The 23818-nt window shown below is 42.9% G+C and overlaps 1 non-coding gene across 1 annotated transcript; it reads right to left on the bottom strand.

Annotated features, from left to right (window-relative positions):
• Nucleotides 1-11675: 11675 nt before the first annotated feature.
• On the bottom strand, nt 11676-11750 carry Trnar-gcg. Its single transcript has one exon. It is a non-coding gene; the product is annotated as a tRNA-Arg (tRNA).
• Nucleotides 11751-23818: the final 12068 nt, after the last annotated feature.

The following is a 23818-nucleotide window of genomic DNA, read 5'->3' as shown; positions in this document are numbered from 1 at the left end:
TAAGCTGGTCGTAAGTTGTGTTCCAAAAATGAACAGCGTAGGGGCAGAAGTGATGATGATGACACTTTCTGCAGGAGCTGACCATCATTTTGCAGGACAATGTTCAAGCACGTACAGTGCAAGCTGTTACTGATTTGTTTGACTGATAGGGCTGCTAAATGCTATACTACCTACTGCACTCCCCTGACTTAAGCCCTCGTAAGTTCAAATCTATTTCCAAACTGAATGAAACACTTTACGGCATTCGCTTTGGAACTGCTACAAATTCGTCGGGCAATAGACGGCGCCGCTCGAACTGTCAACACAACTGGCACTGCTAAGAGTATCCTACGACTTCCACATCGCTGGCAACGGATTACACACAATGCTGGTGACTACTTTGAAGGTCAGTAAAACTTTGACACGCGTATATATTTTGTACGAGCTGTAAATAAATAGTTGCCACTATTTAAGTTCCAACCCTCGTACATCACTCGTTCAGCTTTGGTGTTTCTGGAGGGGACACTAACCAACGCTCTGTAAGTGCAGAATGTTGTTAGATCCGTTCTTCTGCCTTTCTTGCACCAGGAAGGTGATTTACTGTTCTAATAGGATAATGCTCGCCCACACACTGCCTATGAAACTGAACATGCTTCGCAGGGCGTGCAGCAATTCCCTAGCCAGCACGATCTTCGGACTTGCTTCCAATCGAGCATGTGTGTGATATCATGGGACGAGCATTGACTCCTGCGACTTGTCAATCAACAACGCCTACAGAACTATGTGAACAGATCGAGCAGGCTTGGCATAACGTCTTCCAGGACAGTATCCCCCATCTGTAGGGTAGACTGCTTTCCCGCCTGAGGAGGCTACGCCACGTTTCAGCATGAGTCGATACCTGGTACCTCAGCACCGCGTGTGCTGTTGATCCGTAAATGTAATCATTTCGTATAATCCGTATACATTGTTGCAACAATAAATCTGTAAACCTCAAAAGTGGTTACTAAATTTTTCCGGCAGTGTTGTTATATACGTCAAATCATGACAAGTGGCAGCTTTTCAATCATAGAAGAAATACTTCAACAGTATGTGTAATCTGTACCATTACAAATTGATGTTCGAACATCGGTAATCCAAATAACAGTTTTGGAAACTGATGTCTGGAAAATAGCATTTCTCTCATTCTGTGATTACCCACTTTCATAGCCAAGATATTTTGCACGCACTAGTTATCCGCGGTTGGATGTAAATAGTTCTTATCTAGTTGTGGTAGAAATTTTCATCCGCGATCTCTGACCCACAACGGTAAGGGAGACGGCGTTGTACAATATCTGATAAAGAGTCTATGCACTACTGTCCTGAGTTTTATCATATCCCCTCTCTCACGGTTAACAGTAAGACAAACATAATGCTGTTCTCTACACGGATTGATCTACCCACCTACACTTAAGACGCCTAACACGAAAGTTGCCTTTGGAAAGGAAAGCAGGTTTTAACGGTTCTTTGACGACAATATCATTACAGATGCAGCAAAAGCTGAGTTTGGACGAATATAGGAAAGGAAATCAGTCGTGTCCTTTTCAAATGAACCATTCTGCCATATTCCTTCAGCGAATTAGAGAAAACATAAATCTGAAATGGTGGATGGCGATTTGAAACAGCTCCTTCCTGTGAGAGAAGCAGTCCAAATCGCCATCCACCATCGCATTTTAGTGGTTTCCTGCAGCAGGCTGTAAGCAATAGGTACATACTCCACTGAACCAACATACTGCCTCATACCAAGCAAGACGTCAATAACAGTCACTCCGAGAGGCCGCCACCACACAGGCAAACACTCGACTGGCGCCTCTCAAGCTCCATACAGCATCTTCAGATAGCATTCACAAGCCGGGACCTCTTTCTGCTTCTGCAGCACTTCCTCAAGCGTGCCGTAACTGTATATCCGTCGATAGAAAGGACAACACCCAACAGGAACAATTGTCAATCGCAGACTAATTGGCTTCTGTCTTATACTAGTGGACATGGACTCTTTCAGCCGATGGTTAAAATCACGACATGACACAGACGTTCACAGCAGTCACATACCAGCAACTACACAGTCACGAACCAGCAGTTAGACAGTTGAGGTCAGTGCCTGCAGTCAGCTCAGTAAAGTACACTGAAAACTACCTTCTGGCTTAGCAATTGCTATTTACGGCGAACTGCACCAGTAACACAGTGTCTGTGAACATTACGGCCAGTGATACTGACAATATACAGTTTAGACTAACAAGAGACAACTAAGTTATTTAGATATCATTGTATTAGGCTTAAGACATAAAGTGTCATGCGATAAATTGTACCAAACTTAACTACCTTTTTGTAACAAATGGTTCAAATGGCTCTGAGCACTATGGGACTTAACTTCTAAGGTCATCAGTCCCCTAGAACTTAGAACTACTTAAACCTAACTAACCTAAGGACATCACACACATCCATGCCCGAGGCAGGATTCGAACCTGCGACCGTAGCGGTCGCGCTGTTCCAGACTGTAGCGCCTAGAACCGCTCGGCCGTTTGTAACTTATGTTTAATACACTGAGGTGACAAAAGACATGGGATACAGTACCTCCCTATATCCTTTTGTCCGGCGTAGTGCAGCAACTCGACGTGACATGGACTCAACAAGTCGTTGGGAGTCCACTACAGAAATATTGAGCCATTCTGCCTCTACAGCCGTCTATAATTGCGAAAGTGTTGCCAGTACAGGATATTGTGCCCAAACTAGCCTCTCGATTATGTGCCATAAATGTTCGATGGGATTCATGACGGCTTGAACTGTCCAGAATGTTCTTCAAATGGCTCTGAGCACTATGGGACTCAACTTCTGAGGTCATTAGTGCCCTAGAACTTAGAACTACTTAAACCTAACTAACCTAAGGACATCACACACACCCATGCCCGAGGCAGGATTCGAACCTGCGACCGTAGCAGCAGCGCGGCTCCGGACTGGAGCGCCTAGAACCACACGGCCACGGCGGCCGGCAATGTTCTTCAAATCAATCGCGAACAATTGTGGCATTCCAAGTCAATGGTCGGATCAGTTGGACCAGAAGATCCAATCTATTCCATGTAAACACAGTCCACACAATTATGGAGCCACTACCAGCTTCGACAGTACTTTGTTGACAACTTGGGTGCATGGCTTGGTGGCCTCTGCGCCACACTTGAACCGTACCATCAGCTTTTGTCAACTGACATCAGGACTCATCTGATCACTCCATGGTTTTCCAGCCATTCAGGGTCCAACAGATTTGGTCACGAGTCCAGGGGAGGCGCTGCAGGCGAGGTCGTGATGTTAGCAGAGACACTCACATCGGTCGTCTGCTGCCATAGTCCATTAACACCAAATTTCGTCGCACTTTCCTAACGGATACGCTCGTCGTAGCCCCACATAGATTTCTGCAGTTGTTTCGCGGAGTGTTGCCTGCCTGGTAGCAATGACAACTCTACGCAAACGCCGCTGCTCTCGGTCGTTGAGTGAAGATTGTCGGCCACTACGTTGTCGGTGGGGAAAGGTAATGCCCGAAATTTGGTATTCGCGGCACACTCTTGACACTTCTGATCGCGGAATATTGAATTCCCTAACGATTTCCAAAATGGAATGTCCCATGCATCTATATCCAACTACCACTCTGCGTTCAAAATCTGTCAATTCCTGTCGTGTGACCATAATGACGTTGGAAACCTTTTCATATGCACCACCTGAGTATAACTGATAGCTCCGCCAATGCATTGCCCTTTTTTTACATTGTGTACGCGATATTACCGCCATTTGTATATGTGCATATCTCCTTTCCACGTGTTTCGTCACCTCAATGTAAATGTTATTTGTTATTTCTTAATGAGTAGTCACATCTTTGTTATAGCGATGCCTTATGAATACTCTTAATAAATATTGTTATTTCTTATTGAGTTGCCACATCTTTGGTAATCGTGCCACGTCATCAAACAAGTGGTTAACTGCATGTGTGCCGGTCACCTACCATTAAGGAACCATAGCAGGGAAGGAGTTTTCTGCTACTGTGGGTGTCTGTGCTGAATTAATAGTAGTATTCAATTACTTCGTGCACAATACATATTATTATGGTAACTTTATGTTCTTGTTGCATGTTTATGAAAAATGTTTTCCTGTGTTTTGTAGATTCCAGTGCGCTGGTGCATGTATCCGACCATTCTTCCAGTGCTCCATAGTCCCGGTTTTATAGCTTCGGCACTACGTTTTCCTCATGAGTGGTTTAAAAATTCCAACTCGCCCTGCAGTTCCCTTAGCGTTATTTTGGCGCTGACGGAGTTCACGAGTGCGATTTTTAATTCTGCAGTGACTTTTGCAGCTGTTTCCCTCATACTTTCGCCACAGTCCTCTTCAATGACATCCGTCACGATCGCTCCAACTCACACTTTCGTCCGCGTTCACCCCTGTCCAATACAGTTGTCTCAGCGCCGGTCATGAGTAGTGCCATTTTGCCCTGCTTGGTATATTTTAAGGTATATTTGAACTATGGCAGCACGTGAATGGTTTACAAAATTGGCTGTTTCGGAAATGCTTCCAGCCTCTGTTCGAAATCCAATGATCAAGCCTTTTGGACGTCAGATAAATCGCTCCGTTTCCTCATTACAACAACGACTGCACTGTTTTCCACGTTCCCCAGACACGCTTTATATACCCTCCACTGCTGTTGCTGCAACCTGACGTCTGTGAGTGGTTATTCCCCGTTGACATCGAAAATAGGTTGTGGCGGCGCTAGTGTTAACTGGATCGTGCATTTGGCTCTGTTTATAGTTGTGTTTCACAGCTTGTGCCAGACTATCCCTACACCATGAAATCGTTGCATATTTACAGCAAACCGGCGGGACCAACAAACTCCATGGAGGTCCACGATTCGGCCTCTATCCAACTCATCCAGACAATGCTATCGAAACTTTTCATGAGACATACCCGAAGGTGTCGTCAGGGCGGATGTTTTTGTAAGAATGTACAAACCTGTTACGGGGACCCTCTTCGACCCTTGCTAGATTCTATCAAGAGTAGATGATCTGAATGCATGCTTTGGTACCTAGACATGCAACCCGATCTTTTGGATTTCTTTCAGTCGTGTATGAGTACTATTTATATCTCTTCTGTGGGAGAGTGAAACTGTTACATCTGTGTAAAACATTTAATAGCTAAGCCCTTTCAGTAGTAGGCACCCTACAGCAAAATTTTAGAAACGGGGTTATCAATAGAGTTATCCTATATGCAGCCACACGAAGAAAACAAGGAGACTGTATCATTATTAATTAAATCATTCAACGGTAAAGACTCACATGTGTATGACGGATATGAAGTTAGTTTTGCAAACATCATTGCGCCATGAATCTACAAAATACTCACTGACGTGCATTTTGTTCTTCAGATGCGGCCAGCTTGTAGACTAAAATTATTCATAGTAAAAAGATTTTACATAAGGACAAAAAGATATAGTGTAGACAATTGCAGTCTGGTATGGCTGAAAGTCTAAAATTAATACTTGACGTTTATAGAAAAGTTTTATTTGATAACATCGAGTGCTATCGTGCACCGATTAAAGCACTGTACTAGGGTTCGCAGTGAGATTTAAATGTCCGTCCACGCATCCATATTTTTATTTTCGGTGGATTTTCTACATTAATTGAAGACGATTCTCTCTCTCATTCTGGTACAACATGAGTTTGTGCTCCGTTTAAAATGAACTTCATTATGGACAAGACGATAAAACCTAACCTTCGTTCTTCTTTATGTTACACTATAACGTCTAGAGCTAAGTGTGCCTTCAAAATAGGTTTATGATTTTTAAAAGAATTACGATACAAAAATTAATTGTCTCCATTTTCATGAAAAGTGTTTCTTTTCGGCGTTTGCTATCTGGATTAGCTACACTATTAGTCTTCCTGTAAGCTTGATAACATTGATTTTATGGGTATTTGGCGTAGTCTAAGCCCTGTTTGTATACTGACATTTCGTCTCCTTCTGTGGTGAGACATAATCGTAGGCTATAAAGACGTAGTTGGTTAATTTTCTAACATAAACTTGTTTAGCTAGTCAAAACTAGTGAACCGTTTCTTACTAAACACGGAAGGGCCAAGTTGCGACGGCATCCGCCAGCTCCAAAATATCGCGGAGCAGCGGGGACTAGAGTTATGAAGCTCACAGTGTTGGCGCTGGTTGCCTTACTGAGCGCTAAAGCTCCACTTTTCGTAACTCTCTGCCCGTCTTCGTTTCTGTTTTCTAATTTCTATGGCCTCTGTCTGTCTGTCGTTTAAGAAACTTCAGTATTGGTGAATCGAATTTGATGATTCTCTGACCTCACTGCGTGATCTTGTGCTGCCGATTTATCCAAGTTGCCCAGATGACAATTGTTGTTTGCTTTAAGCTGAGTGTTGTAGATCATACATCGGGACCGGTGATCACAAATTCAATTTTCCGATGCTGAAGTATTGTGATGATCCAACTGTAAGGTTTTCTTATGTTTTCTACCATTTAAATATTTCACCTTTGCTGTACCGGGACAAAGATGCATGAGCCCGCTGCACGAGTAGTGGATAAAATCCTTGATTCTGTGTTTAACGTAATGTGCAATGCGTTTGGTAGCTTGTCAACTGTGCACAGCAGTCTTATTAGAGGCGTAATAGTGAGCGGCAGAGTATCAGAACTCTGATGTTCGTGAATCCGGAAGAAATTATTTGCAATACTTTCTTATGGGGATGAAGGCATGTTTGTAAAGATGTTTTCTTGACTATATGGATGGAGATTAAGTTTGAAGGAATATTTCAAGTGAACAATGGACGCACAGGAATGAAGTGTTTGTTTGTTGTAATTATTAACTGAAGGAAATCTTTGGCCTTTAGATAACTAATAATATTCGTGATTTGTATTAATTTGATCTGTTTTTTGCTTTAAATGTCTATAATTTTTGCAGTGAGAGAATCTCGAAATTGTTAGAATCATACGGTACAGTCATTTTTGACAATAATCAGAGTTTATTTTTCTAGAACGCTTTTCTTTAGAGTGAAACCCTCTTCCATGATTCTTACTGAAGTTTTAAATATTTTGTCGTCTGTGGGTTGCACCCTACGCCATACGCAGCCGCAGATAGTTTATGAGACACAAAGAAAAGTTAAGTAGCAAATTGATTATTTCTCTTTAGCTGCTGCATTTGCTAATTTCAATCTGCTTTCTCGAATGTCAGTACACAAGACACAAAATGACTGAGCATGAGGTAAGCTACTTTTCTTTCAGGCAGATATCACTTTGCGTTCTTGTGAGCAAACAGTATGTAGTCACAATTTTCAGGTGCTGTCCTAAGTAAGCAGATTAATTTACAGCGAGCAGTGCAGGTAATCTTAAACAGTTATTTCCTTCCTACTTGAGCAGTATTTTACTTTGTGAATATTTGAAGTCAGGCATTGCATTTCATGAACGTAACTTTCATAACGTGCTTCAGTATTGAGTTTCAGTGAAGTAGTTTTCACTGAGTACACATTTATTTTCTTTTGGGATTTAATCAGAATCATTTGCTTTGTTTCAAATTCAGCAGTTCACGAAGATTAAAGTTTTGTTTAGCAGCACTGCTCACAAGCGCAATACAGGTGCTAACCAACAGTCACTATCGCTCAGCAGTTGAATGAGGTATCTAAAGCACACGTTACAAGAGGAGAAGTTTTTGAAAAAGAATGTTCAGTATTTTATATATAGATAAATTTCATAGAAAGCTTATAACTTATTGCTGTGCTAGAATGTAAAGAGAGACCACAGAAATTAAAAAGAAAACATTAACAGAGAAGAAGAAGAACTGAAATGAGACAAGTTGTGTGCTTTAGTGTCAGATAAAGAAAATAGTACTAGCTCTTGTGCAGTACAAGCTCCATAACACAGGTCGGCGGTACTCCGCGATCTTTGGCCGTGGTCGGCTGACGTTGCAACTCGACCATTTCCACCAATAATGGTTCACCAGTTTCGTCTAGATAATCATGTTTACGTCTGAAAATTAACTTAAGTCTTAATACCGTCCGACGATGACACTCAGACGAGGAAGCGAAGTGTTGACCGCCGAAAAATACCATAGACTGATTTCCATAAAAGCAATGTAGAGAAGAAATTTCTATGGAGTGAACATTCAAATTCGCAGAATGGAATTTTTGTCACCAAAATATATCGATTTCTACAGTCACGTGACTATGGCACGGCGTAAGGTTTGCCTGTAACGTTTTGCAGATTTCGAATGTTAATACAGCGCTAGTACAAATAAGTGTTGCAGTTCAGATACAGATATGTGCTGCAGTTCAGATATCTTTTATCTCATTTTTTTGCTTTATTGTAGAACAAGAAGGAGCAGCTACCACTATTCATTAGGCTTTGTCGACCTAACGAATCTCTGTTCTAATGAATTATACTGCGGTATCATTGTGAAATAGGTTTCTAGTGCCCCAATTTGAAAGTGTCCAGAAAATAGTCTAATTTGGACCTATAAGATGCAGCAATTAGCAAATATTTTTGAGGCGGAAATCCAGCAATTCTTAATTTCTGTTGCAATATTCTTAATACCTATTCAATAAAATAGTAAGTACACAAAGCAAATCACCACGTCGAAATAACATTATGACTGCTGTAAAATAAACACATTGGTTTTGAAAACTGAATAATACGAATGAAACGTGTCAGACTGTATAAGTAAGCATTATCTGCGTGTGGAAACTGCTCGAAATGTGCGTACACTCAACAGATTGACAGACAGCACATTACCACACAAAGAAATTTTTCTAATAGGATCAGTGTTCCGTGAGGGTACATGTCGTTGATGTGACTGCAGTATCTGGAGGCATCTTGGAGTTGCGCTAAGATCATTGACTAACCTAACAGATTTGTTATAACTGGAGGCACCCAGTGCTGGCGGCCTTTGGAGAAGATGTTGTTGTTGTTGTGGTCTTCAGTCCTGAGACTGGTTTGATGCAGCTCTCCATGCTACTCTATCCTGTGCAAGCTTTTTCATCTCCCAGTACCTACTGCAACCTACATCCTTCTGAATCTGCTTAGTGTATTCATCTCTTGGTCTCCCTCTACGATTTTTACCCTCCACGCTGCCCTCCAATACTAAATTGGTGATCCCTTGATGCCTCAGAACATGTCCTACCAACCGATCCCTTCTTCTGGTCAAGTTGTGCCACAAACTTCTCTTCTCCCCAATCCTATTCAATACTTCCTCATTAGTTATGTGATCTACCCATCTAATCTTCAGCATTCTTCTGTAGCACCACATTTCGAAAGCTTCTATTCTCTTCTTGTCCAAACTATTTATCGTCCATGTTTCACTTCCATACATGGCTACACTCCATACGAATACTTTCAGAAATGACTTCCTGACACTTAAATCAATACTGGATGTTAACAAATTTCTCTTCTTCAGAAACGCTTTCCTTGCCATTGCCAGCCTACATTTTATATCCTCTCTACTTCGACCATCATCAGTTATTTTGCTCCCCAAATAGCAAAACTCCTTTACTACTTTAAGTGCCTCATTTCCTAATCTAATTCCCTCAGCATCACCCGACTTAATTAGACTACATTCCATTATCCTTGTTTTGCTTTTGTTGATGTTCATCTTATATCCTCCTTTCAAGACACTGTCCATTCCATTCAACTGCTCTTCCAAGTCCTTTGCTGTCTCTGACAGAATTACAATGTCATCGGCGAACCTCAAAGTTTTTATTTCTTCTCCATGAATTTTAATACCTACTCCGAATATTTCTTTTGTTTCCTTTACTGCTTGCTCAATATACAGATTGAACAACATCGGGGAGAGGCTACAACCCTGTCTTACTCCCTTCCCAACCACTGCTTCCCTTTCATGTCCCTCGACTCTTATAACTGCCATCTGGTTTCTGTACAAATTGTAAATAGCTTTTCGCTCCCTGTATTTTACCCCTGCGTAAGATGAGTAACCAGAACTCATGCTGTAGGGGGTATCAGTGGTGGCTCGATTTCTCTAGGCCAGGTGACGACCGCAGTAGCGGTTTGTCACTCAGAGTTGTGATCGACTAGCTTGTCTTGCGGAGAGGTGCGTTAGGAGGCTGAGAACAATGTGAGTGCCTCATCTAGCAGGTGACAACCAGACGACTTTGCATTCGCACATCTGCTGGACCAGCACGCGACAGCGTGATCACCACAAGAGGTCACTGGCCCTGTGGACCCACTTGCCTCCATGGGTCATGTGGCTGCAAATAGACCTGGCTGTATCCTGGCGCCTTCATGATATTTAGGTCGGCACTCAGCCTGTGCCAGACAGTGTCTTCCTAACAAGCTCTCTAGGCCAGGTAACGACCGCAGTAGCGGTTTGTCAGTCAGAATCTCGCTAAGGAACCATCAGGATACTCGATGCTGTATTCCAGCCAGCAACCTGTGCTGCACTGCGTGGATCAGCCAGTGGCATCACCAGACTTGAGCAAGATAAGGCCGTACACCGGGGTCTTTTTCATTTCAAAATGATTCCAGAAATTGACTTTGATATTTCTTGGGCCATCAGTCCCACAAACAATTATTGTGTCATTCAGCCGGCCGGTGTGACCGAGCGGTTCTAGGCTCTTCAGTCTGGAACCGCGCGACCGCTACGGTCGCAGGTTCGCATCCTACCTCGAGCATGGATGTGTGTGATGTCCTTAGGTTAGTTAGGTTTAAGTAGTTCCAAGTTCTAGGGGACTGATGACCTCAGATGTTACGTCTCATAGTGCTTGGAGCCATTTGATTTGTGTCATTCAAATGCAACTCCGACTTAACCACATACTGTCAATGTAAATTCATATTTTGTGACGGTGTTACATTTGTTCTGTTTGAAAATAAACCTTTTTTCTCTAGTTTCAAACCTTAAATGCTTTTTGTTAACGGATATAAAACAACAGGTTATGAGCCCAGTCCACCCAGTTCGCCAGTATTACTCAAAACATTGGTGTATTTGAAACGAAGAAATCTATATGTTTCTTCGTTACGTCAAGGAAGTTCATGTCAAGATACAAATATAGAACGTTGGCACTATGTGTTCCTTCAGGTGCTAATTCGTTACCATGAATCGAGAAACTAAAAGGAAGACAAAATTAAAACGCATCTCAGTTTGCAATAAAATCGTGTTTGCAGCACGAACAACTGTGGCAGTGCAAAACGGACAATATCACAGAGGATAAGATTAAAAAATGTGCTGCAAGGGCCAGTTGCCCTTCTATTGGTGTGCAGCAACGGTGCACTTCAACTGCAAAAGAAGTACGTAAGAATGGAGCTAACCATATCCCAATTGTGATTGATGATTTTTCTAGAAAGATTATTTTTGTAACTTCCTGGCAGATTAAAACTGTGTGCCCGACCGAGACTCGAACTCGGGACCTTTGCCTTTCGCGGGCAAGTGCTCTACCAACTGAGCTACCGAAGCACGACTCACGCCCGGTACTCACAGCTTTACTTCTGCCAGTACCTCGTCTCCTACCTTCCAAACTTTACAGAAGCTCTCCTGCGAAGCATGCAGAACTAGCACACCTGAAAGAAAGGATATTGCGGAGACATGGCTTAGCCACAGCCTGGGGGATGTTTCCAGAATGAGATTTTCACTCTGCAGCTGAGTGTGCGCTGATATGAAACTTCCTAGCAGATTAAAACTGTGTGTCCGACCGAGATTCGAACTCGGGACCCTTGCATTCCGCGGGCAAGTGCTCTACCAACTGAGCTACCGAAGCACGACTCACGCCCCGTACTCACAGCTTTACTTCTGCCAGTACCTCGTCTCCTACCTTCCAAACTTTACAGAAGCTCTCCTGCGAACCTTGCAGAACTAGCACTCCTGAAAGAAAGGATATTGCGGAGACATGGCTTAGCCACAGCCTGGGGGATGTTTCCAGAATGAGATTTTCACTCTGCAGCGGAGTGTGCGCTGATATGAAACTTCCTGGCAGATTAAAACTGTGTGCCCGACCGAGACTCGAACTCGGGACCTTTGCCTTTCGCGGGCAAGTGCTCTACCAACTGAGCTACCGAAGCACGACTCACGGCCGGTACTCACAGCTTTACTTCTGCCAGTACCTCGTCTCCTACCTTCCAAACTTTACAGAAGCTCTCCTGCGAACCTTGCAGAACTAGCACTCCTGAAAGAAAGGATATTGCGGAGACATGGCTTAGCCACAGCCTGGGGGATGTTTCCAGAATGAGATTTTCACTCTGCAGCTGAGTGTGCGCTGATATGAAACTTCCTAGCAGATTAAAACTGTGTGCCCGACCGAGACTCGAACTCGGGACCTTTGCCTTTCGCGGGCAAGAGCTCTACCAACTGAGCTACCGAAGCACGACTCACGGCCGGTACTCACAGCTTTACTTCTGCCAGTACCTCGTCTCCTACCTTCCAAACTTTACAGAAGCTCTCCTGCGAACCTTGCAGAACTAGCACTCCTGAAAGAAAGGATATTGCGGAGACATGGCTTAGCCACAGCCTGGGGGATGTTTCCAGAATGAGATTTTCACTCTGCAGCGGAGTGTGCGCTGATATGAAACTTCCTGGCAGATTAAAACTGTGTGCCCGACCGAGACTCGAACTCGGGACCTTTGCCTTTCGCGGGCAAGAGCTCTACCAACTGAGCTACCGAAGCACGACTCACGCCCGGTACTCACAGCTTTACTTCTGCCAGTACCTCGTCTCCTACGTTCCAAACTTTACAGAAGCTCTCCTGCGAACCTTGCAGAACTAGCACTCCTGAAAGAAAGGATATTGCGGAGACATGGCTTAGCCACAGCCTGGGGGATATTTCCAGAATGAGATTTTCACTCTGCAGCTGAGTGTGCGCTGATATGAAACTTCCTAGCAGATTAAAACTGTGTGCCCGACCGAGACTCGAACTCGGGACCCTAGCCTTTCGCGGGCAAGTGCTCTACCAACTGAGCTATCGAAGCACGACTCACGACCGGTACTCACAGCTTTACTTCTGCCAGTACCTCGTCTCCTACCTTCCAAACTTTACAGAAGCTCTCCTGCAAACCTTGCAGAACTAGCACTCCTGAAAGAAAGGATATTGCGGAGACATGGCTTAGCCACAGCCTGGGGGATGTTTCCAGAATGAGATTTTCACTCTGCAGCGGAGTGTGCGCTGATATGAAACTTCCTGGCAGATTAAAACTGTGTGCCCGACCGAGACTCGAACTCGGGACCTTTGCCTTTCGCGGGCAAGAGCTCTACCAACTGAGCTACCGAAGCACGACTCACGCCCGGTACTCACAGCTTTACTTCTGCCAGTACCTCGTCTCCTACCTTCCAAACTTTACAGAAGCTCTCCTGCGAACCTTGCAGAAGTAGCACTCCTGAAAGAAAGGGTATTGCGGGGACGTGGCTTAGCCAGAGCCTGGGGGATGTTTCCAGAATGAGATTTTCACTCTGCAGCGGAGTGTGCGCTGATATGAAACTTCCTGGCAGATTAAAACCGTGTGCCCGACCGAGACTCGAACTCGGGACCTTTGCCTTTCGTGGGCAAGTGCTCTACCAACTGAGCTACCGAAGCACGACTCATGCCCGGTACTCACAGCTTTACTTCTGCCAGTACCTCGTCTCCTACCTACCAAACTTTACAGAAGCTCTCCTGCGAACCTTGCAGAACTAGCACTCCTGAAAGAAAGGATATTGCGGAGACATGGCTTAGCCACAGCCTGGGGGATGTTTCCAGAATGAGATTTTCACTCTGCAGCTGAGTGTGTGGGGATATGAAACTTCCTGGCAGATTAAAACTGTGTGCCCGACCGAGACTCGAACTCGGGACCTTTGCCTTTCGCGGGCAAGTGCTCTACCAACTGAGCTACCGAAGCACGACTCACGCCCCGTACTCACAGCTTTACTTCTGCCAGTACCTCGTCTCCTACCTTCCAAACTTTACAGAAGCTCTCCTGCGAACCTTGCAGAACTAGCACTCCTGAAAGAAAGGATATTGCGGAAACATGGCTTAGCCACAGCCTGGGGGATGTTTCCAGAATGAGATTTTCACTCTGCAGCGGAGTGTGCGCTGATATGAAACTTCCTGGCAGATTAAAACTGTGTGCCCGACCGAGACTCGAACTCGGGACCTTTGCCTTTCGCGGCCAAGTGCTCTACCAACTGAGCTACCGAAGCACGACTCACGCCCGGTACTCACAGCTTTACTTCTGCCAGTACCTCGTCTCCTACCTTCCAAACTTTACAGAAGCTCTCCTGGGAACCTTGCAGAACTAGCACTCCTGAAAGAAAGGATATTGCGGAGACATGGCTTAGCCACAGCCTGGGGGATATTTCCAGAATGAGATTTTCACTCTGCAGCTGAGTGTGCGCTGATATGAAACTTCCTAGCAGATTAAAACTGTGTGCCCGACTGAGACTCGAACTCGGGACCCTAGCCTTTCGCGGGCAAGTGCTCTACCAACTGAGCTACCGAAGCACGACTCACGCCCGGTACTCACAGCTTTACTTCTGCCAGTACCTCGTCTCCTACCTTCCAAACTTTACAGAAGCTCTCCTGCGAACCTTGCAGAACTAGCACTCCTGAAAGAAAGGATATTGCGGAGACATGGCTTAGCCACAGCCTGGGGGATGTTTCCAGAATGAGATTTTCACTCTGCAGCTGAGTGTGCGCTGATATGAAACTTCCTGGCAGATTAAAACCGTGTGCCCGACCGAGACTCGAACTCGGGACCTTTGCCTTTCGTGGGCAAGTGCTCTACCAACTGAGCTACCGAAGCACGACTCATGCCCGGTACTCACAGCTTTACTTCTGCCAGTACCTCGTCTCCTACCTTCCAAACTTTACAGAAGCTCTCCTGCGAACCTTGCAGAATTAGCACTCCTGAAAGAAAGGATATTGCGGAGACATGGCTTAGCCACAGCCTGGGGGATGTTTCCAGAATGAGATTTTCACTCTGCAGCGGAGTATGCGCTGATATGAAACTTCCTGGCAGATTAAAACCGTGTGCCCGACCGAGACTCGAACTCGGGACCTTTGCCTTTCGTGGGCAAGTGCTCTACCAACTGAGCTACCGAAGCACGACTCATGCCCGGTACTCACAGCTTTACTTCTGCCAGTACCTCGTCTCCTACCTTCCAAACTTTACAGAAGCTCTCCTGCGAACCTTGCAGAATTAGCACTCCTGAAAGAAAGGATATTGCGGAGACATGGCTTAGCCACAGCCTGGGGGATGTTTCCAGAATGAGATTTTCACTCTGCAGCGGAGTATGCGCTGATATGAAACTTCCTGGCAGATTAAAACCGTGTGCCCGACCGAGACTCGAACTCGGGACCTTTGCCTTTCGTGGGCAAGTGCTCTACCAACTGAGCTACCGAAGCACGACTCATGCCCGGTACTCACAGCTTTACTTCTGCCAGTACCTCGTCTCCTACCTTCCAAACATTACAGAAGCTCTCCTGCGAACCTTGCAGACCTAGCACTCCTGAAAGAAAGGATATTGCGGAGACATGGCTTAGCCACAGCCTGGGGGATGTTTCCAGAATGAGATTTTCACTCTGCAGCGGAGTGTGCGCTGATATGAAACTTCCTAGCAGATTAAAACTGTGTGCCCGACCGAGACTCGAATCTGCCAGGACGTTTCATATCAGCGCACACTCCGCTGCAGAGTGAAAATCTCATTCTGGAAACATCCCCCAGGCTGTGGCTAAGCAATGTCTCCGCCATATCCTTTCTTTCAGGAGTGCTAGTTCTGCAAGGTTCGCAGGAGAGCTTCTGTAAAGTTTGGAAGGTGGGAGACGAGGTACTGGCAGAAGTAAAGCTGTGAGTACCGGCCGTGAGTCGTGCTTCGGTAGTTCAGTTGGTAGAGCATTTGCCCGCGAAAGGCAAAGGTCCCGAGTTCGAGTCTTGGTCGGGCACACAGTTTTAATCTGCCAGGAAGTTTCATATCAGCGCACACTCCGCTGCAGAGTGAAAATCTCATTCTGGAAACATACCCCAGGCTGTGGCTAAGCCATGTCTCCGCAATATCCTTTCTTTCAGCAGTGCTAGTTCTGCAAGGTTCGCAGGAGAGTTTCTGTAAAGTTTGGAAGGTAGGAGACGAGGTACTGGCAGAAGTAAAGCTGTGAGTACCGGCCGTGAGTCGTGCTTCGGTAGCTCAGTTGGTAGAGCACTTGCCCGCGAAAGGCAAGGGTCCCGAGTTCGAGGCTCGGTCGGGCACACAGTTTTAATCTGCTAGGAAGTTTCATATCAGCGCACACTCCGCTGCAGAGTGAAAATCTCATTCTGGATTATTTTTGTACATTGACAACACTGAATATCAAGTACCTAACATTACGCTCGATTTTAAAAGGTTTGTAGAGAATCGGATAGAATAAAGGCCTTTTATCTTACGAACTGATAAGGGAAAGTAATATGTACACGAAAGACTGGCGAAATTCTTAAAGGACGAAGGAGTTGAAACATCAAACCACAGTTCTCCATACTACAGAACAAAATGATCTAGCAGAGAGATACAATGGAACTATCGTGCAAAATGCGAAATATGTGTCGTTTCATGGGAATCACCTGCGAAATTTTAGGGAGAAGCAGTCTTCACCGCGCTTCACTTATTAACAAATCACCAACAAAAGATCTCACTAACTAGACGCCAGAATAAGCATTCTCAGGGAATAAACCCGACATCAGACACTGAGATTATTAAGTAGTGCTGCATATTATGACTACAAACTGTGAATCAATAGACGCAAATGGTACACAAAAAATGTGTTGAGTGCATACTTGTAGGACATTAAGAAGAAAGCAAAGAGTGCTAGTTGTTACAACCCGTTCAACAAAAAATTATAAATTCCAGAGACGTAATCTTTAAGAATAATCAATTCAGAACAGTAATGACAAGCCAGGAACATCTAATCATTCGCTGGAACCAAACCAAGTATTTCTTCCAGTTAAAGATAAGGAGAAAAATGGAACGCGATCAGAAGAAATCGAGTCAGAATTAGAGAACACTGAGTCACAAGACGACCCAAGGGGCGCCAGGTTGGACAGTACTATTTTAGAAAAATCGGGCTCAGTCGAAATAAAACAAGATTCCAAACCATCTCCATAAGTAATCCGATCTTCCCGAATACTAAGATCAGAGAAGATGAACGATTATATGCATTATAACACTAAAGATGCACAAGAGCCATCAACTTTGGAAGAAGCAGTGCTGTTTAACAATTCACAGAAATGGCTTCATGCAATTAAAAAAATTAAAATCACACGTAGAAAATCCAAAACAGGAGTCAGCAATCCTGCCTCCAGGGAAAGAAAAGCTATTGACGCCATGTGGGTCTTTAAGACGAAAAGAGACTGACAAGGGCAAATAACTCGCCATAAAATTGGTAGTTGAGAGATGTGCTCGAGGCAAAAGTTTACGCTACAAAGAAACATATGCATCGATAATACGATACAACTCACTCTGGTATTTATTTACACTAGCTGCTAAACTTGACTTGGACACTGATCATTGCTATGTCAAAATTCTAATAGTTCACTAATTGACAAAAACAGCTAAAGGCAAAAGCATTAAAAGACTTAAGAAAGTAGTCTACGGACTTAAACAGATAAGTTGCTGTTGGAACATCAAGCTGCATACAGCTCTACTAAGTTTGATTTTCTGTAGGTCCATAGTTAAATCCTACGTTACCACTAAAATCAAGGAAGAGAATATACGTACCTAATAGCAGTTTACGTAAACGATTTGCCGATATTTTGTAACAATCTGCAACAACAAATTACCGTTAAAGAGAGTCTAAGAGGACCTTGGAGAAATACCGATTGCCTACAAATCCAGTAACGAGAGATCTCAGCCGTGGGCTTATATGGATGGACCAGACAATTATATAAATCAGACTTTAGAAAAATATAATACGCAAGACTACAATCCGGTTTCCACACTGTTATATAATATCCAAGTATGAATTCATGAAGACAGTCGAAAGGCAGAGAAAGGAAAAACTGCCATGAAGAATGTCCCATTCAGAGAAACTATAGATAGCCTAATATATAAGCAATCAGATATAAGACCAGAACTTCCAAACACAATTGAAGTTGTAAGTCGGATTAATAATAACCGAGCCGAGCGGAGTGGCCGCGCGGTTTAAGGCGACTTGTCACGGATTGCGCAACCCCTTCCGCGGAGGTTCAAGTCCTCTCTCGGGCATGGGTGTGTGTATTGCTCTTAGCATAAGTTAATTTAAGTAGTGTGTAAGTGTAGGGACCGATGACCTTAGCCGTTTGGTCCCTCAGGAATTTACACACACACAAAAACCCGAACAATACTTCAATGGCAAGCTGTGAAAAAATCGGAGAGGAATTAAAGATTTCAAATTACAATTTTCTAAAGATGAGCACCATAAAATACAGAATACACTGATGCTAACTGGAGTTGGGACACCGGAGACAGAACATCGACCACTGTTTCCAGTTTAGGGCACAAGGTGCAGGAAATTTACGGTGAAGTGAAAAACAACCAACAGTAGCTCTCTCGACGACAGAAGCAGAGTACATGGCATCAACTTCCATCTGTATGGAAGCACTTTAGCCGCAACGGCTACAAGGAGAAGTGAAGTATCCTCCTCCCCAGAAGGCCCGATTAAATTGTTATGTGAGAACAAATGCGCAATTAAGCTGTCAAAGACAAGTGGGATACGAAGATCTCACTAAACACATTAATACGAGGCATTATTTCATCACGGAAAAACGTGATTCAGAAGAAATAACGGAGGAGCAAATTTCAACGAACGGAATGCTCGCAGAAATTATTGACAAAACCGCTGTCGAGCACCAGGTATCATCATCTAACCCAAGAATTGAGACTGCAAGGTTAAAGTAGTAAGAGGTATGGCTCCTATTGGGGGTATTCGAAATTATGAATTAGAATCCCTACCTCTACTTGAAAAAAACGTCTTTGCCACTGTTGCTACTTCTTTTGTTAGGACGCTTTCTCGTAGATATTCTGTGCTTTTACATTTTGCAATAGTTCGTACATTCGCATTGTTTGTGAAAATAAACACTTTTTCATTTTCAAACCTTAACCGGTTTTTAAAGGTTAAAAAATAACATCAACTTAAGAATAACAGAAGACATTCTATTAACTTTCGAAACCTTTCGTAAGAATAGAATTTGCAATTATGTAAGAACTGAACCTGTTCATGGATTCATATATAATCCATGTAGTATTCCACTGTTACCGTTAGCGGCGGAAGTCCTTTTGCCATAGTAATAAAATAATAAATGTTACAGTTTGTCCAGGTAATTATTTTTGCATTAGCAGCGACTGACAAGGTAGAACTATTGCTTACCCTGACTTCCCTCTTTTGTCGTGCATATCGCTGGAAGAAGGGGAAAAACAGAAAGCAAATAATGTAATGTTAAGAGTATGCTTGGAAATATTATGGAAAGCAGATGTGTTATTTGGAATGTCCAACAGCACATGTAATGTTATTGTAAAATTAACACTGACTTCATACAAAGATAAATAATGTGTTTTGCTTTTATGTTTTGGCTACACGACACGATTTAAAATAATAAAGTGCAGATACGCACGTCACCATGCGTCGGACACTACAACTACTACTGCAGAATATTTGAACCATTTACCAATAAATGTTTGATCGGTCATTTGTTATTACTACAAGGCTTTAAAATTGATACATGTGTGTCTCAATAAAATTCCTTTTGCGCAAGAGCCCTTGGTTAAGGCTTCTTTCCGCTGCGAACGTAAACATTTATGACTGATTCATTTTAAGTGACTTCGCTGTCGCTTAGATGCTCTGCAAGTAACAAGTCAAAGAGTGGGAGAGAGGGAGGGAGACGTAACCGAAGTTTCACTAACTCAACTGCGAGACAGCCACGTCGTATTTGCATCAGAAATTTGAACGTTTATTCCACCTCTTCAGAGGCGCAAAGCCGAAGTTGTGCGGCGGGCGACGAATCGGCTTCCGGAAATTAGGCGACAACTTGGAGAATAAATAGCGGGCGCTGCGTTGTGGACGACTCTCACGTCCGGCGGCGCCGGCAGCGCCGCGGCGCCGTCTCATGTTTACGACGACGGCCGCCAGAGGCCATATCCGTAGATGGCAGACAATCCCGTGAACGACGACCCCGTTTCTCTGGCACACCGACGTCGCCTCCCAAAGCGGATAGACGTCACTGGCAAGTGCTGAGCGGATGGTGAATGTGCGTGACGCACCGGAAGACATTACCCGGCGTGTTTATTCACGCACCTACACGCTCTACTCTTTCAACTTAGACCGCAGCAAAAACATAAGCCTTAACAGCAACGACTCTTTCACAACAATGTCATACGCCTTACAAAAATAATTCTACTACCGCATGATTTCTTGTGCCAGAACGCAATTCAAAAGCAGAAACCTGATAGAGTTTCGTAGTGCGAGTACACTTCTTTTTGGTTTTGGGTTTTACAGTTTTTGACCGTTATGTCTTTCATTTTTTCTCGTTTTTTACAAAATTCATTATAGTCTACTTGCCCGATAACGTATCAGCTGTTTTGAATTTTACTGTAGAATCAAGTAATAGTCCGCCACTGACACGAATTAGAACCATTACTAAAAGCTCACTGACGTCATCGTCGCTAAACGTTCCCGATAACTAATCGTACCGTCTCATCACATCTCTCCTGTCCTATCTTTCCTAAAATTTTTCTTCCCTTTTTCATTTATCCTTAGACTATGCAACCAGTTATTCCTTACAGTTTCTCTGCCTATTTCACCCCCCCCCCCCTTTCCCCATCCAAAATGAAACCACACTTATTCTAGAAGGAGAAGATTCTTTATTGCAGATTTAGATAGTAAAAACAGCGCATGGTAATCCTCTTTAATCAATTAGTTCTGTGAAAGTAACTTAGGGCTACGACTTTCAATCAATGATAATCATCCCTAGAGTCATGTTTGATTATGCAGAACATTTTGTGTTTGTTATGTTGATAATTATCATGTTACGTCCGTTTAATTACAGCTGAATAAAACGATTTTTTTTTGTGCCGTACTCGTTTCGCCATTGGTTTTTGAAAAGCCTCGTCAGCGGCCTGGAATATATACATATTTGTGTTTATACTATTTTGTTTTCCGTGTTAGACATTGTGCATTGAAGTTAGAAACAATTCTGACAGTTTCTAAACTTCTGTGACGTATTAATAGTTTAAATTTCCACTTACAGAGTTGTAGATGCTGCCCTACGAGTATTCGTGTTTTAGTTTTAAAGCTATTCTTCTGCTCCCTTTCACTCCAATTTCTATTAGTACAGTACTTAGAAATGAACATTCATCTACTTTACGTTATATTTTGCATCTTGTTTTCAATGTATGTTTATGATATCTGTGGTCAGTGTGTGTCTGTGAATTGGTGTTTGTTTTAATATTATTATATGCATGTATGCATATTGTTTTATATTGTTGGGTGTGTGTGTAGTGTGTGTGTGTGTGTGTGTGTGTGTGTGTGTGTGTGAATTTGTATTTGTTTTAGTATGGTACTGTTCCTTGTTTTTTAATTCACTTATTATTTTTTACTAGCATTAGCAGAAAATTTGTGTTGAAATGTATCTGGTCTTTTACTACCCGTTTGTTCTCTGCAATGGTTTTGTGTATATGGTAGCTTTCTGCATTCTGATGAGGCATTTTGTAATGTATCCTGAAGGTTTTCATATTTGTTCTATTTTGGTAGGATGATGGTTATGGTGCCTGAAGTGCTCTGCGAATATGGAATGGTTTTCTTTATATTTACAACACCTTGCATGTTCTTTGTGATATGATTCAGAATTCCTACACGTCATTTCTATGTATACTGCATTACAACTTTGGTGTTTAAGTATGCATATTCCCGTTCCCTGGAATTTATCCCTCATGATTGCTAGTTGACTTAAATTTGTTTAGAGACTGCAGATATGTCATATTTATTATTTTGTTATGGATGTAAGATTTTTTTTGATGGTAGATCCTTTTATCGGTCTAGTTTCACGGGTTTTCCCGTCGTCGGCAGTATCTTCACATGACCTGTTTGCAATTCCTCCGAGTTACAGTATGCCAGTTATACAAGACTTTTTTTGCAGAGTTTGCGCAGTTTTATGTGTTGTATGGACATCCTGTTTCTTTATTATGTTTGCCGTTCTGTCTTACTTTATGTGTTTAGGTCGTAGTGCACCATTTACTTCGTTTTTATACTGTATTGTCATGGTGTACATTAGTTTTCCTGTATTCTTGATATGTGGAATGAGTAGTGTTTGTTTTGTACTTGGTTTTAAATTTTTTGATTGAGTGTGTATATCACATGTATGTCACATTCATTATTTCGAGCTGTTTGTGTGATTATATGTAAATATTTTTCGTAATTTCTCCTGTTGAGTAGAATCCTTTTTTTCTATGTAACATGTGTCTTAGTGCTTCTGGGTGTGGGGTAGTTGGGTGTGAAACATATTATTGTATCTGCGACGATTTGCATTTTCCTGTATTAGTGTTATGTCAAGAAAATTTATTTGTTCTTCTTTTTCTTTTTGAGTGTGTGAAATTCATATTATTATGTGCTTTGCTGATTTCTGAATGGAGTTCTTCTATCTATTTTTTTCTTTTGGTTCATTTATCAGACAAATAATGTCATTCACATATCTGTACCAATAACGGATTTCATCAGTTGCTATCTTTTTAGATATCTGGTTTTCTAAATGGCTGATAAAATATTGGCTAAGGTTCCTGATACTGGGGGTCCTATGTATAGCACAACGCTTTGCGGGTAATATTCATCGTCATAGTTTTGTTCAGTGATCAGTCTAAGTATACTTATTATTTTTATTATTGCTTCCGTTGTAAGGTTTCTGCTGTTGTTGTTGTTGTGGTCTTCAGTCCTGAGACTGGTTTGATGCAGCTCTCCATGCTACCCTATCCTGTGCAAGTTTCTTCATCTCCCAGTACCTACTGCAACCTACATCCTTCTGAATCTGCTTAGTGTATTCATCTCTTGGTCTCCCTCAACGATTTTTACCCTCCACGCTGCCCTCCAATGCTAAATTTGTGATCCCTTGATGCCCCAGAACATGTCCTACCAACCGGTCTCTTCTTCTCGTCAAGTTGTGCCACAAACTTCTCTTCTCCCCAATTCTATTCAATACCTCCTCATTAGTTATGTGATCTACCCATCTAATCTTCAGCATTCTTCTGTAGCACCACATTTCGAAAGCTTCTATTCTCTTCTTGTCCAAACTATTTATCGTCCATGTTTCACTTCCATACATGGCTACACTCCATACAAATACTTTCAGAAACGACTTCCTGACACTTAAATCAGTACTCGATGTTAACAAATTTCTCTTCTTCAGAAACGCTTTCCTTGCCATTGCCAGTCTACATTTTATATCTTCTCTACTTCGACCATCATCAGTTATTTTGCTCCCCAAATAGCAAAACTCCTTTACTACTTTAAGTGCCTCATTTCCTAATCTAATTCCCTCAGCATCACCCGACTTAATTCGACTACATTCCATTATCCTCGTTTTGCTTTTGTTGATGTTCATCTTATATCCTCCTTTCAAGACACTGTCCATTCCGTTCAACTCCTCTTCCAAGTCCTTTGCTGTCTCTGATAGAATTACAATGTCATCGGCGAACCTCAAAGTTTTTATTTCTTCTCCATGCATTTTAGTAACTACTCCGAATTTTTCTTTTGTTTCCTTCACTGCTTGCTCAATGTACAGATTGAATAACATCGGGGATAGGCTGCAACCCTGTCTCACTCCCTTCCCAACCACTGCTTCCCTTTTATGCCCCTCGACTCTTATAACTGCC

Source organism: Schistocerca piceifrons, chromosome 3 (assembly GCF_021461385.2).
Source record: "Schistocerca piceifrons isolate TAMUIC-IGC-003096 chromosome 3, iqSchPice1.1, whole genome shotgun sequence".
NCBI lineage: Eukaryota > Metazoa > Arthropoda > Insecta > Orthoptera > Acrididae > Schistocerca > Schistocerca piceifrons.
Note: the sequence above shows the minus strand (reverse complement) of the source record. Positions and strands in the feature narration are given on the sequence as shown.